General features: G+C 40.1%; 1 long non-coding RNA gene across 1 annotated transcript; it reads right to left on the reverse strand.

Moving 5' to 3' along the window:
* Positions 1-6602: 6602 nt before the first annotated feature.
* Positions 6603-19708, reverse strand: LOC310788982. Its single transcript, XR_014553321.1, has 3 exons — positions 19662-19708; positions 18019-18075; positions 6603-7371 (listed from the first exon to the last, which is right to left on the reverse strand). It is a non-coding gene; the product is annotated as an uncharacterized lncRNA (long non-coding RNA).

The following is a 19708-nucleotide window of genomic DNA, read 5'->3' on the forward strand; positions in this document are numbered from 1 at the left end:
TGCTTGACCTGGGGCAAATATTTTTTTCAGTGACACAACAGCTTTGTCTACTGTTAATCCTTGTACTTTGTGCACTGTACACGCCCAAGATAACTTGATTGGGAACTGTTTTCGTTTTCCTCCATTATTTGTAACTGTGTCTTCCTCTGGGTCTATGATTGTAATATTTCTTCCTTCAGGGTCAGCTGTACGTCTTTTTGATCGTTGCATTTGACCAACGTTGGGATTGTCAAATACCACATGAATGGAAGATGGGAAACAATCATCATTGTCACAACTTTCTTCAGTGTTGTCATCGTCAATTATGTTAACTATTGTCCCAAAGACACCGTTCACCAGGCCATCTGACACATCAATATTTTTTTGCAACATTATGCGAGCTCCAATTGCTACATGGATATATTTTGCCAGACAAGAATTGTAAATTTTGTGATGGTGGCCATGTTTTGGTTCTAATCTATCAGTTGCAGGGTTTCTTTCAAAATCTTGAGCTTTGATGGTGATAACATCTGTGCATGTGTCATGTAATTTGTGCAGATTAAAGTCATCAACTTCTTTATTTGTAGCAAATATGTGTATTGCATCTATTTCTTCACCTGTTTCACAATTTTTCAACATTTGAATATCTTTGTCATGTAATTTTTCACCTTTTTTATGGGTGCGCAGACGATTCAAGAGCTGAGCAAAGTCTGCTTCCTTTTGTCTGACGACTTGCGTGAGTTCAGCTATTTCAAATTCATCTTCCCATAAGTTAACCTTGAAATCCTTGTATAATGGAGTCCCTTTCACTGGTGGTAACTGATTATGGTCTCCAACTGCAAGAACACACACATTTCCAAAGAGACTATCATCACCTGGTTGTTTGATTTGTCTCAGTCTTTCATGTACGTTTGCATAAAGTACATGGTCAACCATGGATATTTCATCTATCATCCATATTAGTAATTTTCCCAACTTTGCACGTAAAGAATTCATTTTTTCTTCTCTGAGATGACAGGGTGGTATTGTTAAGTTTGTACCAAGTGAAAAGGTATTGTGTATTGTCTTTGCACCTATGTTGTAAGCAGCTACACCTGTTGGTGCTGTAAGTACAACAGTGATAGCATCTGGATCGTCTTTATGAAGGGCTTTCAAAATTCTAGTTGACTCATAGAAAATTGCTTTTATTAGATGACTCTTACCCACGCCAGCACCGCCTGCAATATGTAGCCTTATAGGGGGAGGGTTTTTGCCATAGACTTTTTGTAAACACCAGTTTCTGATTTTATAAAAAATTGCTGATTGTTCCTCATTTAAAGATCTTAACAGTACCAATGCATCTGACCGTTTCATCTGTGCTTCATTAGCTTCAATTGTGTATGGAGTTGCTTTTTCTGGCTGAAGGTCTGGGATATCATCATCGTTGCAATGTTCATTTAGTTCATCAGTGTCTTGTTTGGGCCTTTTACACTCCAATCGCTCAAGTTCTGTTTCTGGACAAATCTGTGCCCATGCATCTTCCAATGCATCACCATTAAGCTCTAATGTCTTTTCAGCTTCATCTATTTTCTCAGCTTCTTTCTCAAACAGAGATCGGTTGTCATCAACTATGGATTTGACTGTCTCCAATGTGTTGTTTACATAGGGCACAGCGCCAAGGTCATAGAAATCTTTGTAAGTTTGAAATGGATCAGGTTTCAATTGTTTGTCGCAGTAATGTGGCAAAAACAGTTGGAGGATACTCTGGTGGTAGGCTTCTGACTGCTTCATAGGTGAGAACCTGCAATAACGTATCACAGCTGCTTTTTCTTCATTCATTCGTTTTTTGATGAAACCAAAATCATCTTTTAGTTGAATGATGTTACTTGTATCACCCTTTGGGATTTGAGACCTTGATAGGATTCTGTACTGGGAACAGAATGTTGCGAGACACATGTTTTTAAACGGTTCAGAATCTGGTCTGTGTTTGTATCGGTCAACCAAGTTTTTCATCCACATATCCTTTTCCTCTATTTCATTTGTAGCAGGTTTCCTCTTAAGTTGACTTAAAGGTAAACTCATTCTGACAGGGTGTTCGCCAGTTGGTATGAACATGGTTGCACGTGAGGAATGCTTAAGGGGTAGACCAATAAGTCGGTAAGCACATTCTTGGGCAGAAATGTGTCGGCTTTTCAGAAAAACAGTTCCAATTTTTTTCATTGCGTCTTTAGCTTCTAGGTTCCCATTCATTGCTTCCTTTTGAGCTTGATCAAGCAAAAGACCCATTTCACGTTCACTTTTGAGAGCATAGGAAATTATGTAAACTGCACAAGAATATGCATCTAGAACAAATTGGATGTCTAGGTTGGCCTTCCAGCAGCGGAGCAAGTCTTTATTGTAAGGGTTTATCCAGACCTCGTTTGGTTTCCTTTGTAGCACAATACTTGCTTTATTAGTGAGTTTACAATTTGCTTTCTCAAACATGGCTTGTGATATGTTGAAATGCTTAAAGAATTCATCGGCAGAGTTGAACTTTTCCCGTTCTTCACGCTTTGATAGCACACTTTTCATTTGTTCAAATAATTTGGTGATATTTTCCTGGTTCATGTCAAATGCATGTGGAATATCCTTAATTATGTTCATGACATCAACATCATTTTGCTTGTTTTCAGCAGTTGCTTGTTGCCCTTGTGCCTTCTCATCTTTGTGTGGTCTGCTAATAAAAGTACGCTCTGAGACTGGTCTGGGAAAGTTGAATCGACAGTTAGTTCGACCCTTCTGCTTTTTTTTGCCACTTTTTTTGTCACACGTTTTTGAATGGTGCTCACTGTGTTGTTGGACAACGATTGTTTCCAGCAGTTCTGGATCAGTTGGCATCTCACATGTCACATATTTATCAATAAATTCCACAACCTTCTCATCAGGATCTACGTCTAGTTTGGGAGCATCTTCAATCCAAAAGAATGCATGTATATGCGGTGAGCCACGCATTTGGAATTCAACTCTATAGAAATAGTCTTTGATTTTTCCTATAGGTGCTGCAGGACTCTTGAGAACATTGTTCAAAAGGAATTGAAATCTGTCATCAAACATTCTGGCTGCCATCACTGAGTTACGCCTTAAAAGTCCACATTTTTCTTCCCAAGTAAGATCTTCCACCTTGACTTGCAGTCCTTCTTTTCTAATCATTGCTTCCAGCATTTCAGGCCATCTCAGGTCAGCAGAACTAAATGAACAGAACCATGTAGGAATACCAAGTTGTCTTATCATGGCAAATACATCTTTTTGAGCTGATTGCCAATACGGAGGTGTGCCTCGAATGGGTTTGAGAAATTTGTAGCCTTGATCAAAATGCAAAAGTTTTTTCAGTGCCTCTGGTTCTTTAAGGACATCGCTGGTAACATTTGGTAAACTTTTGTCTGTCCCTTTTCTCAGTGCTATAGAAACATTTGATATAATTTGGTCTAGTTCTAATACATGTAGGGCATAGAATGGGTAATCTCTATTTTGGCAGAATCGGCCTTCAGCATTAAGAATTCGCTGATTAAAATATCGATTCAAAGATAACTTTTGTTCACGTAAATCATGATAAGTAGGTCCTGCTTTTGGAAATAACACAGGAAAACATTTGGCTTCATTTGTTCGATCTGTCAGCAGTCTAATTGGAGAATTTGACTCTGCTGGTGCAATACATATGATGTCATCAAAATGCTGATCTAGCACTTCTTGACCTAAATCCACAGATTGTAAACAAGAACTTGCAAACATGCCATGCTGGTCTTGAATATGTGATACATCTTGTATTTCTGTTTCTTCTGCTTCGTCTGCTTCTTTGTCTGATGTTTCAACATCTTCATCAACCATCTCATCTTCAATTGGCTCAGACTTGGTTTTCTCCAGTGTGTTTACCCAGTCATGGTTGTACTTTATTTTTTCAAAGTACTCATTATTGTCATAAAAATAGTTTAGAGCACCCTTTATATTTCCTGTGTCAACATACATGTCTTCATAATGTCCCTTATACGACACTTTACGTTTCATTTTCACCCTTATTAGCTTATCATCACTCTCATTCCTTGGCAAAATATTTGTTACATATGACATATTAGATGGAACACATACAGTGGGTCCCTGCACAGAATTCTGGCCTCCTTTTCTCAAAGGGATCAGTCTCAAGAAGGGTATGTGCGGTGAAATAAGGTGTTGTTCAAGTTCATTAAGACATTTTAGTTCAGGAGGAATTGGGTCCAAATGCAAGTTGTTAGCAACACTCTGCTCAGGCATTTTGTCATTTTTAATTTTTCGGTCACATGTGTGGCAAATCCACAATTTAGAATATGCTTCATCCTTGAAATTGCAATCTTCTGGACATGCATCATCACAGATATGTAAATATGTAAGCGTTATGCATTTTTCTTCTAGTTCACTGTATTTCACACCAATTTTTCTCTGACAAAGTTTCACCTGCTTCCTAAAAAGTGCTCGGTGACAGCAACAGCACACAAACTCTGGGCCATGTTTCACATGCTTGCGAAATTCCTCAATAACACAATCAATGTCATGTTTTCTGGATTTGTGCTTTGCAACACTGGCACATTTTCGACTTTTCACTTCATTTCGAAATGCTTCATCATTGTGATATTTGAATCTGGTCGCTTCACACAATTTTGTTTTCAGATCTGGATTCTCAGCATATCTCTTTTTGCTCTGTTCACGTACAAAGTTTTGAAAATCTGGATTCTCAGCATATTTCTTTTTGCTCTGTTCACGTACAAAGTTTTGAAAATCTGGATTCTCAGCATATCTCTTTTTGCTCTGTTCACGTACAAAGTTTTGAAAATCTGGATTCTCAGCATATCTCTTTTTGCTTTGAGCTCTCTTCATATCGGGATTTTCAGCATATCTTTTTTTATCCTGTTCTCTCTCGAAATCACCATACCTTTTTTTCCTCTGTTCTTTCACGAAATCTGCATTTTCAGCATACATTTTTTTGCTCTGTTCACATGAGTAGCTCTGAAAATTACTATCATTAGCATACTTCATCTTTTTTCCTTCTAGAATGCTATCTTTGTTTAAAGCATATCTTTTTTTCATCTCATCCAATTTTGTTTTCCTTGAATGATTTGCATATTGTTCTTTGTGATGTTCTGCTTTTACACTTGAATCATGTTTATTCAAATTATCATGTGTAGTATGGCATGAGCATACTGAAGTATTGTACTTGTGTTTGACACATGTTACATTATCATAATGATTCTCATTCTTGTGATACAGGTAAATAGCTTCACCATTTCTATTATCACTCTCAAAGTCGCCAACAAAATGATCACTTGGATAGTAATTCCACCTGTCTCTGTTGTAAGTGTATATATCAACATTCAGCAGGTCAGCAGCTGCCCAAATTTCAAGGTCTGTTGCAAAGGATCCTGAACACTTCATATTAGATATCCTTACATGTTCTGGCACAGAGGATTGTGCTGTTGGTAAGTATTTTTGAAATCCTGATGCATGTTGGGTAAGATGATTGACCACAGAGCGGCGGATTTTCATGTGTCCATTTTCATTTCCTGTGAGAGCATCTGACAAACATCGAAAGAAACAATTCCCATCACCTTTTATTGGCTTTGTTTCACATATTTGACCCATTGGGGAAAAATCTACATCCTGTACCTTGTTTGGGTGATTGTCATTTCTCAAATTGAATTCAGAACATAATCTCTGCCGTGTAGCTGAGGTCAAAGGCTTGAATGAGAAATCAGAAGTGATTACTTTGCTTATCATAATGTCTTCTGAGCATACATCTGGATCATGGTCATAAGAGGGATTTGAACTATTAGGCCACGCTGCAGTCTGAGTTTCTTTTGTGAAGTCAGAAAGGCTAGTATTGACTGTGGTCTGTGAGTCATTGTCTGCAATTGCTTTAACAGTATCATTGAAGGTTGATGAATTGTCTATGTGCGCTTCATTGTCCATATTTATCATTGCAAGATTTTCACTATTTTCCAGGTGCTTCATTTCCCCATCTAAAGTGTATCTGTTCTTTTTAGTCACATTTTCATAACTTTGCCCAGTTGCTTTATTTGTGCATTTCCGTTTGTATTTGCCTTGCAAAACTGCACTGTAAAGTGGTCTGCCCTCTTCTTGGTTTTGTTTAACAGAAATGTTTTGGACACACTGTCTGCTGGTGGTTGGCTGTTCACCATGTTGCATCATGTTACCTGTGATGGTCACTTTGACTCCTGTAACCTCAAATGGCATCTGTTCAAGTCTGCAGTGTTCAGGAAGTAGTTGTATGGCCAGGGTCTTCAAGTGATGATACACCGTTGTGGGTTCAGTATGGTAAACAACTACAGCAGTTCCTATATGTGGATCCACAAGCCCCTGGCTGTCACGCATATGAGGATCAAACACAGCAAAATACTGGCCTTGCTTAACAATCACACATGTATTATTATTCAAAGTGACAAAGCAAGCATCATTATCTAGCAATGATCTTTGAATAGCCAAATCGAATGGTACATTGATATCCCTCATATACAAATCATCAGCTTCATCAATGACACCAACAAGTCCAGCCAAAGGCAAGCCACAATTTATTGAGAACTGCACGTTGTTCATCACGTATTCATTTGGCAACTCTCCAATCAGCAGATGATTATTTGTTCCACGTATTTGACCGGTGCATTTAAGGTAGCTGTATAACTTATTCCCTTCAATAAGAACAGAGTCAACGTCATTTCTGTGTCTGTTGTCACTCCAAGTTGTTATGCTTTTCACCTTATTCATCATTACAGCTGATAAACTGTTAGCTACACATTGTTTCCCAGCATTATCCTTAAATAGTGCAAAACCTTGTGAAAATGAACCTTGTAAGGAATGTTTAGCAGGTGCGCTGGGAATACTGGTCACACTAAGTGCACTTTCATCAGGGTGGTTACTTGTCAGCAGCTTTGCTTCAGTTGTTGGGTCATCAAATGGATCAACCATGATGGCAGGATCTTGCTTTTCAACAATAGAGTGCTGGAGCATAGGGGAATCAGAGTTGTGGTTATTTTGATCAAGAGCATTGTCAAAGTTAGGCAGTGGTTGATCAGACAGAAACAGAGATTGTTCAGAGATTTTCAGAGTTTCACCAGAGGTATTCAGAGTATTTGGCACAACGGGTAATGTTGTTTGTTTAGGTTTTGGCACAACGGGTAATGTTGTTTGTTTAGGTTTTGGCACAACATGTGGTAATGTTGTTTGTTTAGGTTTTGTAGCAACATGCACACGCAATGTTGCAAAGGGAGGGGATGGGGGTGGGGAGTCATCGTTTCGGGATGGGGGGAGGGGGAGGGGGAAGGGAGTTTGAAGGTGATGGATTGCTCCAGAGCCCAGACAGCCAGGGTCATCAGGCTCGCCAACCACCTCCATCTGAAACACAAATAAACAAGGCAGACAATTATTTACAAAAGTATATTGTCATTTCGACTTTAGCATTTTCCACTGCTTTCCCCTAGAACATTTTTCAGGCCTGGAGGGATTTTGAAACATACCCCGATGGCAACGGTGGGGACCCTCACTGGCAATGCTAAACTTTTAGCTAACCTGTTCGCCTATATGTTCGCAATGGCATCCCAAATATCATCATACTATTATGGGATGTGATGCGAACAGGTATATTATGGGATGAGCGTTTCCCAGGCAACAACACACGTTGTTGCACATTGTTGCACGCTGGCACGATGCTTCTACAAGCAAAATGCTTATTGTTTTGAATGATTTGGCATATTCTATTACTGTCAACACTAGTAGTAATAGTATGCCATAAAGGTTTATTGAGATTTTGGGGAGAGCAGAAAAAAAGAAGAAAGAAAAGAAAATCTATTTATTTTCTGGCCTGGCAGGGGCGCTGTTAGCCTGGCAGGCCTGTAGAATGGTAGGGGAAACACAATGTGATGTAACCAAATCATTGTGTTTTCAAATGTTTACGTTTCTGCTCATCCACACTACAATGTAACTGTTGAGTATTCAAATGGTAATGGGCTCAGTAGCATGTGACCTGTGACCTCCACCTGTGACCTGATGAGACATCACCTAGCGAGCCAGATCTCCTGCTATCTGAAGGCAAGTCGTCTGGACTGAAACAAAATAGACACAAAATAGACTGAACGATTCATTAGAATTACCAGCCAACTCTCCATGTGCCCTAAAAATAACCAAGGCTATAGCAAATTTCGTATGCAAGGATATACGCCTGTATTGAATGAATGAATGAAAGCTTCAAAAGGTTCCCGAAGGTACCCGAATGTGAACTACGTTATGGTGCGACGCAAACATCTGAATGTAGACCGCTGCTGTAGACATAATCCCCAACATGTATAAATCTGTGAAACAAAGCATCAAAACGAAACTGCAGTCAGCAGAGAGAGTCAGCGGCATCTCACTATATAAACGACGACGAGTGGAGCCGCCCTCAGCCTCATCTCTTGTTTTGATATGGAGTAGTGACTGACTGCATTACTTTACTAAAGAAAGCACTGGTGGTGTCAGTCACTCTGCTTGTCACACTGATGCTGACTGGAGAGTCTGCACAACTTGCAGCACATAGCACAGTATTGTGTTGTTCAGGGCTGTAGTTTGATTGTAGGCTAAATGGTCATGACAAAAATAAAATAAAAAGTATATTTGTATTTTGTAACTACTTTGGGGTGAATTATTAATGTAATATTTTTGAATGATGCACCAAGTTAGAGTTCCTAGTACAATTTACAGCCTTTGTTCTGAGAATCTTTTTCATATCCAAGCAAAATTTGTATTTTAACTTAAAGAGTAACTAAACACTCATTTTGAAGCTATTTCTGGCCACAGCATATTTTTGAAAGATGCAATACTGTCAACATTCTGGGAGGGGTCTTGGTCCTTGCCGTTTTCAACAGTTTCAGTCATTAAGTACCGTACTTTCTGCACTATAAGGCGCACCTGAATATAAGCCGCAGCAGCTAAATTGCATGTTTGTTACATATATAAGCCGCACCGGACTATAAGCCGCAGGTGTTTTAATGTCTTATCAGCGGAGACCGTTTTGAGTCCTTACCCTCATCGTCGTAACACAGCCAGTTCTCCATCTTTTGAAGCATGATGTTAGATTACAACGAGCTAGTTGTGTGGCTTAGCCTTCCAAAATGTTGCCGTTAATTTTTTAGAATGTAATACATAGAATTGGGAATGTTACATTCAATTTCATTCAGACTGCCTTTCTGGCTCAATCGCCGCCATTTTTCCCCCGGAGCGAGGGAGGGAGGGTGTTTTACAGTAGTGGCTGAGAGAGCGTAGTGGCACAGTGCTCCAATCAGGTCGCGAGGCACATTTTTTGCAACATCATCCAATCAGGGTCTGTCTGTCTTGCTCTCGTTCTGTCTCTCGTACCAAAATCCATAGATTTAGGAGGTCCCCTAGTGGCCGTTAGCTGTAAAAATCCATAGATAAGCCGCACCGTTATATAAGCCGCAGGGCCGAAAAATGGGGGAAAAGCCGCGGCTTATAGTCCGAAATTTACGGTACTGATATTTCATATTCATTTGCCGTCAAATGTCAATATTAATACCAGTATTGATGTGTTACATAACTGGACAGTCATGTAATTCAGGATACAGCTCAAATAACATGTTTTGGTATCACTAACCAAATCGAAATTAATCAAATCGGATCGAATTGAATCAGAATTACCGTAATCGATTTGGAACCTTGTGAATCGGAATGGAATCGATTGTTGAAATTTGAACCAATACCCAGCCCTAGACAGCAGTGGGATACAGTCTGCATATTAGGAGTGGGTCCGAGAGTACGAAAAATCCGTTGTCCCTTGTTGCCCACGTTGTGTATCAGCAGGGCTTTCTTGCTCTCAACGTTAGCATCAGCTAGCCCTAGTATGAACGTTTCAAAGGATTCATGCCAGCAAACCCACAGGATCAGTGGCTCGCCAGGCAGGGCGAGGAACAGGGAGAGAGGTGAGAGCAGAGTATCCATCATCCTCGTCGCCAATGTTATGTTTAATAACTTGTGGACCACGATGTAACTGTTAAACGTTTTATTTTCATGCGGTGACACTGGCTCCATGTTTACAATTACAACCACACCACTTTCCAGCAGGGCAGACTGTCATAAAGCTGCCTGTCTTAAAGGTACAGTCACAGCTGATGTGACGCAGACGTGTAGTTGGTTATTGTTTTTTCTAAGCAGTTATGATTTAATATCCGGTCAGCCGTGTACACGTGTACACGGTGACATCCCTAATTGCAATTTGCAATCCCTGTCCCGCACAGGTTCCGAGAGGAAGGAAACATCTGAGCTGGCATTACATTAAACCAAACCTGGTGAGGACGTCGCGGATTTGTTTAGCGTTTACATTAGCTGCTGTGGCTAGCTTTGCTAGGGCAGCTTACACTCAGGCTTGCCGCTTGCCCGGCAGACAATGCTTGTTGTGGTCAAACAGACCCGCATTCAAAGTAGTTAATACTCACAGAGCTGGCGTAAAGTGTGGCGTGAACCCCATTTAGCCAAAATGAAAAATGCAGGGATTGTGTATTTAACTCCAAAAACAAACTAACAACCTTTATCCAGCTTATTTCGAGATGCCATGATGCCTTATGGGTGGTTCTTCCGGTGTAATTCCCCCCCGCAACTTTTTTTCCTCAGCGTCAGAGTTTTAATGAGGAAATGCGCAAGCTGCAACAATCAGTCACATTATTTTACAGCGGGGCATTCAAAAATAAGGTGGATAGACCCTTCTTTTCATGGTTGCCATTTTGTCTAAAAAAGGCAGGGCAAACACAGATGCAAACAAAACATTAATGAGGGTTTCCAACTTCCACGATTGGAAGTTGGAAATCCTCATGACTGTTTTTCCAGTACAAGCTGTACAAAAGAGCCACCAAGTTTTTTGAACTGTGAATCATGCAAAGCTATTCTAGAGTAGGCCAACAATCAAATAATAATGCGTCATATTAGCAAAATATGGGACCTTAAAGTTGCCAACTTGGTATTGAGTTTCTACTCAATGATGAACATAATACATTCTGGATGTTGTAGTATGATTTCCCCTTAAGAGTGATATGGGGAAAAGTACAGTACCGGTAGTTTTCTCTGGTCAAAGGGTTCCAGTTTTCAAAATAATTCATATTTCTATTACATATGTGAGCTAGATTTAATAAATCAACATTTTCATAGCAGAGAAATAGGCCTTTTCCGGGATTTAACTTGTAATGAGTAATAACTCTAAAATTACTGTTGAATGTTTTTCCATATTTTCATGGCATGTCTATTTTTTGCATCAAATAATGGAGAGCATTATCAGTATCGATAAGTACAGTATTGATAAGCAGTACCGGTATTGATAAAATCCAAACAATACCTATCCCTACGCATTACACATTAGGGATGTGGACCGATAACCATTTCACCGATAATTAGGGATGGGTACAGAGACCCGGTACCAAACGGGCCCCAGGGCCGGATTTCGAGATACCAGAGAATAAGCTTTCATGTTAACGGTTCTCTTATTGGTACTGGAGAAATTAAGAAAATTGATTGAAGATTGATTGTCTTTTTTGCGATTTCCGTGTTGCTTTCTCTCTCAGATGAGAGACAGGCAGCAAGCAGCCTGCTGCAGCGAGGAGCCATGCCTGAGAGGAGAGAGGGGAGGGGAGGGGCTGGGCGGGCAGCACACACACATGTACACACTACACACACTGATTAGGGAAGGCAGCAGAGCCGAGAAGACACCGCAACACATTAAGAAAGAACGGAGCGATCAAAAGTCTGGTTGTACTTCACTCGAGTTAATGCTGACAATTCACGTTGCATAAGTGCGATAAATCGTTCACTAGCAACGTTGGAAACATGGGCAATTTGTCTAAACACTTCGCCAAAGACAAAGTGCATCAAATAGGTACAAACGGAGAAATGCACAGTTTTGGATAAACTAGCTCACAGTAGGGATGTCATGATACTAGAATGTCTACTTCGATACCGATACCCAGGAAAATATCGATACTCGATACCATTTTCGATACCATGCGGCGGGATGACAACAATACACATCAAGAGGCATAAAGAATAAACAAAGACAGATGGACGCTTCTCCATAATCTAGGCCTGATAAAACTCATTAAAAACTTTGACCTTACACAGCAGATTAGCCCTGCTCTAGTGATCAGCCTATCAGAACACTTTGAACTTGTTGAAGCAAACGATACCAACCAATGACAGGGAGGGAGAAATCAGTGGTATGTTTGATTTTTCATTAAGAGAAAGCACTGCTGATATTGATACAGTTGCAAATGAGCATTGTATCCATTTCAAATTTTTAGTATTGATACTTATCGATACTATCGATACCTGTTGCAAATGAGTATTGTATCCGTTTCAAATTTTTAGTATTGACTTTTATCGATACTATCGATACTTTTGACAACCCTAGCTCACAGGACTTCATCATCTGTCAACAATGACCCGGTTGTGGTTACCCGTGATCCAGGGACCCACCTCGTCATCAGGTAGGACTATGTGAACATGGATGATTAAGACCAGAGTAGTAAACATTATTCAGCTGTTTGGGTGTGTTAATAATTAAAAATCCACTCTGAAATAAATCAACAAAGCATCATCTCTCAGTTGTCCTAAAGAAATGTTACTTCCAGAGCAGGGGAGGATATTTAGTCATTTGGGGGGCAAGTGCAGCAGACAGACTGTCATGCTTTATTTAGGCTATGCTTAGGCTATGCTATGCTATTCTTGCACCCTCAGCCATCTGTAATATATAAATCAATAAAAGCATCATACTAACTGAATTATATATTATATTTGAGCTGGAACTAAACTAATTTGTAGTGCATGTGTTCTATTCTGTATAGTCTATTCAAAAAAGCTTAATCTTCACTAATTCATTTTCCTATTCATATTTAGGGACTGTATTTCAATGGATTGGACTAAAAAAGAAACGTTTTTTCCTTCTCCCCCTTGTTTAAAACATGTCATATTTAGAAATATTTGGCTGTATAATGTTAACGGTCACAAGTTATGGTTGCTGCCGAATCAAGACTGACATTGATAATAATAGTCCAAGCGTTTTACACCAAATCAGCTGACAGCCGTGTTATTTGCTATACAGGTTCAGGGAAAAGGTTCAGTGGAAAACTTTGTGATTGGAATTGTTTGGTTTGAGGGTGTACTGAACAAAACAGTTTTGTGTGACTACATGCTCAAAACAAACAGAGCATCACTCATGCGTCATCTAATGTTATAATGTTCACAACGGTCACAACTCATGGTTGCTGCCGAATCGAGAGATCAGCAGCGTCAGCCGTGTTATTTATGTGAAAACACACACATCCACTAAGCTGACAAGGAATTTAATAGCTAATGCTACATTCAGGTGACATTATGATTATGCTCATTTTCACGGAGAGTAAATAATGTGGACATTATTATCCATCTACTTTCCAGCATTGCATCTTGCAACTAGCATTAGGTAAGTTAAGATAGCATTAGATAGCGTAAAAAACAGACTCAATCCAGTCCAATGTTGTCTGATGAGCTGCAAACCTTTGCTCTGGTGATGCTTTGTTACGTTAGGGGAAGCTAATGCATTAGCATCTGCTGCTGTATGGTGTCTGACAAACTACGTTAGGCTGGTGATAAACTGAGTGACATGGCGGTTGTCAGGCAACGGGACAACATTATTGAAAGGGGAAATGATGGGGTCATTGTTTATTAATTTTCCAGTAGCCTACATATTTCACAAACTAACATTCTTACCGTGAAGACATGAACACTAGTCCACAACACCAGCACATCTGTCTGACTGCCTGCTGCTTCTGTCTCCGCTTGCGTTTCACGCTCTGATCATATTCAACCCACAAAGTAAACAAAGCATGGACGATGCACCCCCCCCTCTCTCCACAAACATGTGCTGCAGTGCTGAATGTAAAATTGAGTCGGCGCACTCTGCTGGACAAACAACGCTATTAGACGCTCAAAGCAGCTTCAGCAGCATTATATGGTCTGTAAAAAAAGTGGTCATATCGGCGTCTATCGGCAAACGTGCACGCCGATTAGGGTTGTCAAATGTATTGATAGTATGAATAAAAGTCAATACTAACATTTTTAAACGGATACAATACTCATTTGCAACAGGTATCAATAGTATCGATAAGTATCAATACTAAAAAAATTAAATGGATACAATACTCATTTGCAACTATCAATATCAGCAGTACTTTCTCTTAATGAAAAATCAAACATACCACTGACTTCTCCCTCCCTGTCATTGGTGGGTATCTTTTGCTTCAACAAATTCAAAGTATTCTGATAGGCTCATCACTAGACCAGGTGTAATCTGCTGTGTACTGATAGGCTGATGACTAGAACAGGTGTAATTTAACGTTGATTTAACGTTTACACAGCGTTTGTGAAGATTCACATGCAGAACCACAAATTCCAAGTATAGCGTCAAGTCAGGCAGTATAAAACGGAAACTTCCAGGTCTAACCTTTGCAATAACGGCAATTAAATAAAGTACCGTAATTTTCGGACTATAAGCCGTGCCTTTTTCCCCATTTTTCGACCCTGCGGCTTATATAACGGTGCGGCTAATCTATGGATTTTTACAGCTAACGGCCACTAGGGGACCTCCTAAATCTATGGATTTTACAGGTGACAGTCCACCACCTTTAACTCTATGGGCTCTATGGCCGGTCCGCGCCCCCCACCTTTAAGCGGCGGGCTCCAGCAGGAAAAGCTGGAGGCCGGAAAAGAGTGAGACAGGTAGTGCGCAAAAGTAAAAGTGGAACCGAGAGTGGTACGAGAGACAGAACGAGAGCAAGACAGACAGACATTACGAGAGCGAGACAGTTTGTGCAAAGGAAGTTTTCATTCACTTTCATTCGCTAATCATTCACCAAAACTGGTCGCATGCGAAAAGCAACTTCCGCTCAAAGTTTGCGAGTGGATCCTGACAGCGTGGAGGAGTGTCAAAACATCCACGATCACCAACGGGTTCCGAAAGGCTGGACTGCTGCGTGATGAAGAGGAGGACGCCGCCACAGCTGAGGCCCTTCAGAGGCTGTTCGATTCCGACAGTGACGAAGAGGAGTTTGTTGGTTTTGAGTAGGGCTGGGTTCAAAAAATCAATTCTCCGATTTTTAATCGATTTTCATTTTAATCCTCGATTATCGATTCATATGTCCAGAGATCAATTTTTTTTTAATTAAAAAAAATAAAAAATAATAATAAACAGGCTAAAATATTATGCTGTGTGTGGTAGTTGAAACATAGTTTCAAGTTGACGTTTAATTATGTTTGTAGTTGAAACAAAAACATAAATACTGTAGGCTACATGAATGGAAATGTTTGAAAATTATTAATATCTACTTTTAGAAATTATATAGGCTGAACTCAAATCACTGTGCATAATTCTGAAAGTGTCTTTATTGACAGATGAAAAGGCTGTTATTTACCCTTTGTCACCACCTGGTGAGTAAATATATGTGTAACTAAAACCATTAAAATTGACAACAGGTCTGCAACTTTTTTTCCCCATGTATCTACTTGGCTGGTTGGGAACCCCTGTGTTACATAACTGGACAGTCATGTAATTCAGGGTACAGCTCAAAAAACACGTTTTGGTATCACTAACCAAATCAATATTGAAAATGGATCGAATCGGAATCGAATTGAATCGAAATTAATCGATTCGCAACCTTGTGAATCGGAATCGAATCGATTCTTGAAATTTGAACCAATACCCAGCTCTAGTTTTGAGAGCGACAACGAAGGAGGGAGGAGAGTGGCTGATGAAGCCACCCTGAGCCTGTTCGTTTCCGACACTGAAGATGAGGACTTTGGTGGTTTTAGTACGCAGGAAGAAGACGAAGATGAGGATTAATGACTTGACTTTTCTGGTTACAGCCGTGTACTGCACCTTAGCCTAAAAGATGAAGACAAGGATTAATGACTTTTCTGGTAGGCTGATTACCGTATATTTTAAGCAGCCGTGTTGAAAACCACTGCTGTAGATCACTGCCGGTACGTGCGCTGGGAGCGCACCGTTTAAGTTTGAAAGTTGAAAAGTTTGTGTGTCTGAAATGCTATGTGATACAGTACAGTTTACACAGCACAGTACATGTTCTGTAGCTACTATTGCACTAAATGGTAACACTTGAATACGTTATGCAAATATGCAACTTGTTTGTTGAAATGTTAATAAATGGGAGCTTCCTCAAACAGCCATCTCTTTCCCGACAATCCCCTCTGTGCACGAACCCTTATGGTAATTAAACATTAAAACACCTGCGGCTTATAGTCCAGTGCGGCTTATATATGTACACATTCAATTTAGCTGCTGCGGCTTATATTCAGGTGCGCCTTATAGTCCAAAAATTACAGTAAATGCACGTGTAATGTTTTTTTGTATGTGTGATCCAAAATATACAGAACAGAGATAAACTGGAAGAATATTTGCTCCCTTCGAAAAGTCAATTTTAACCCGTAGTGAGTCGACCGTTCTGATTTTTTGTTACTAAGTAATACAACATTGATTTTATTTTGAAGGTAAAAACTTCTCGCTTCCTCTATTCTGTATAATTCTAGTAGGATTGATGCATTTCAGGACTGAACATAGCAAAGACCTGTTTTCTTTGTAGCGCTTGAGACTCAAGGAAATGGATGCATCTGGCCGTGAGTTGTAGGGTTGTTTAATTCATTACTAACGTTATGCGCAAAACATTATATGCCGTGAACGTTAGGCAGTTGAATGAATGAATCAATACATTTTTTATCTATTTAGATCGAATTAGATTAGATGGAATCAAAATATATAGATTTAGTTATCGCCCATTATGTATTTTTAGCAACTTGTTTTCAGACTCTGCATATTGTGATAGTTTGTGTGAATGTCAATGTGATTCCCTTAAGGCTATGGTCAGACAGTGAAGTACAGCTGTGTGGTCAGTTTTCACAACTCCCCATTGTGTGGTCATGCCCAAATTCCCCCCACCCCCGCCCCCTCTCTACTTTACACACGGAGGTGCTCCACATGTATGAAAGCAACATGCCTGATGTCTGAAAGGGTACACTTCACCTATCGCCCGGGTCAGGCTCAGGGCAAGCAACCCTGACCTGACCCGGAGTTCATGTCTGACCTGACCCGGAGTTCAAGTCTGACCTGACCCGGAGTTCATGTCTGAAAGTGGCTTGTTTCTCCTCCCCTCTACTCTTCTCTCTCTCCTGCTCTCTTGCAGATGCCGAAGAAGTGCGCAATAAGCAGATCTCCTTACTTAGTCTACATCATTCTACCAATTATGTTGTTTGTTAAGCATACAAAAGCTACCTTGCAAAGTATTTATTGACTGGCGGTTATAGTTTGTAGACAGAGTTACTGTATCCAGTACCGTATGCATTTTTTGTCCAGGGGGCTGTATAAAAAATTTGGGCTAGGTGATCTGGTTGAAATCAATATCATGATAAATAATCATAAGGATTTTCTTGATATCATTACTGTTGTTCATGCTAGGTTATTTGGACATAAACACTCCAACAACAATAAAGTATTCTCTGGCAGGCAGGGATAATTACCATAGTGTTAAACAGGTGTTTACAGAGGTTACACTTCCTCACACTATAGGCTATAGCCTATTATTGTTTTTACTGCTGTGTGTTGGTCATGTCAAAGTAGGCTACATCAATGTAACTGCTTTTGCAGGCTAAACATTAATATTTTTAGAGGTTAGAGTGTTCCTTGTACAATTTGCAGCATTCATTTTGATGCACTGCCTGTGAGTCAGTGAAGAAAAAATCACTAAAAAATAAAATATGTAACACTACATGTAGGCTATATCATTCACTGGAATTAAAAAATATATGTTTACTATAGCCTACATGTCACATAGGCTAACTCAATTGCATATAGAAGTGACTCACCGAAATGGACTATTGCACAACCGATTTCACACACTTAATCCACCACCCTTCACCCCCCACCACCTACCTTGCCATACCTTGGCTTTTGCTGAAATGACTTACGTTTGCTTTGGTGAATCTCTTTTGGGCAATCTCTGCCATTCTGCGTTTTTTTGGCATCTGAAATGGCACAAATAAACATTGCTCGACCTGAATTCATTTTGTCTGCATTCATGATTGATGATTCAATTGAGTTGATTATATCTATAGATAGATACATTTTTATTTCTGTGTCATGCACCATATTCATGGTGCCCAACCCATCTGGGCTTACAAGACACAAATCATTCAAGTTCAACAATACAAACAAATCAACAAACAAGCTACAAAAAGCTCAAACATAAACAAGACAGAGTTGTATATTCAGATGAACAACTTCTCCATTCTGAGTTTCCAAGCACTCCCAATAAACCTGGCCAAACTGAAGACTTAATCTCTGAATAGCCATTCCAACTTAGCATCATCTCCTGACCAAAATAGTTCCGGTTTCTTATTTTGCATTAACTGAAATAGAGACAATCTCGGTTCCTCATATAGCGTACAATGAAACAAAAAATGAAAATACTCTTCCACAACACCTAATTCACATACAGTACAAAGTCTCTCCTCCTCAGCAATAGAATTCAACCTGCCAACCTCAATAGCCAAAGGGAGGGTACCCGTTCTCAACTGGGCACTAGGCTTGCCACGATATTAGGTGTTACCGGTGTTACACGGTGGGGAGCCTTACACCGATTACATAACATGCCCACCGGTAACACCTTCAACTCCACCCGCTCATGACAGTTTCAGCATGCACTCAGCTGCGCTGGTGTAAATTACAAGCGCTCCCTCATATCCTGGCTGTCTGAGTGTGGCTGTACTGTTCCTCGTATCTCTCTGGTTAGACATACCAGCAAGTAACGTTAGTTGTACATGTTGTGAACACAATCCCCCCTCATAGACATGTAGGTAAGCCCCTTATCTAAGCTTGTGTGTATTCTCTTGCCACTGCCATTTCTGGAAATGTGGTTTTAACAGAGAAAAATCTCCGCTAGGATTGATGCTAATATGTTAGCTAAACCTCCGCTAACATTGATGGTAATAATTAGCATTGATGACTTAGCTGTGATAAAAGCACATGCTACTTAGCTATCGTCATTGCCTGGCTTACTGCTGCTTGCTGGTCACGTTAATCCAGAATAAATCACCAGATTTGTGGCTAATGACGTTAGTTTATTTTCTCCAGGAGGAGATCTGTCCCCAGTGTTTAACGTTACGTGAGGCTGACAGCCAGCGCTCACAACAGCAGGGATGGGAGGGGCTGACTGACTGGGGAGTGGGGGAGAAAGGACTGTGTGCAAAGTAGCCTAATTTATAGACTGACAAACGTAACTGCTCCAAACTATTCTGTGTGGTTAACCTGACATCCCTACCACGCTTGCATTGGTGACTATCTTGACGGGTGTGACTGAGAGCAGTTAAATTAAAACTCTGGACCGGGTTAGCTTAATATTAACGTTAGCAGTTTGCCTGAGACGCATCAGTGTCGGCACATCAGAGGCTAACCCTAGCATTGATCTGCCGCCGCCATACCTAATTGAGGCTACAGTTCTTGTATTACGTTACAAAAGTGACTTTCAAGTTGTTCCACAGAGGCCAATTGTACTCTCAACATGTTGGCAAATGATTTTCATGTGATTAAGATGAGTAATTAACAGACTTACCGTGGAAGTTAGGTTGTGGCTCAGTGAGGTAGGTCAGTGTCTTGCTG

This window comes from Poromitra crassiceps, assembly GCF_964638095.1.
Source record: "Poromitra crassiceps genome assembly, chromosome: 14".
In the NCBI taxonomy this organism is placed as follows: domain Eukaryota; kingdom Metazoa; phylum Chordata; class Actinopteri; order Beryciformes; family Melamphaidae; genus Poromitra; species Poromitra crassiceps.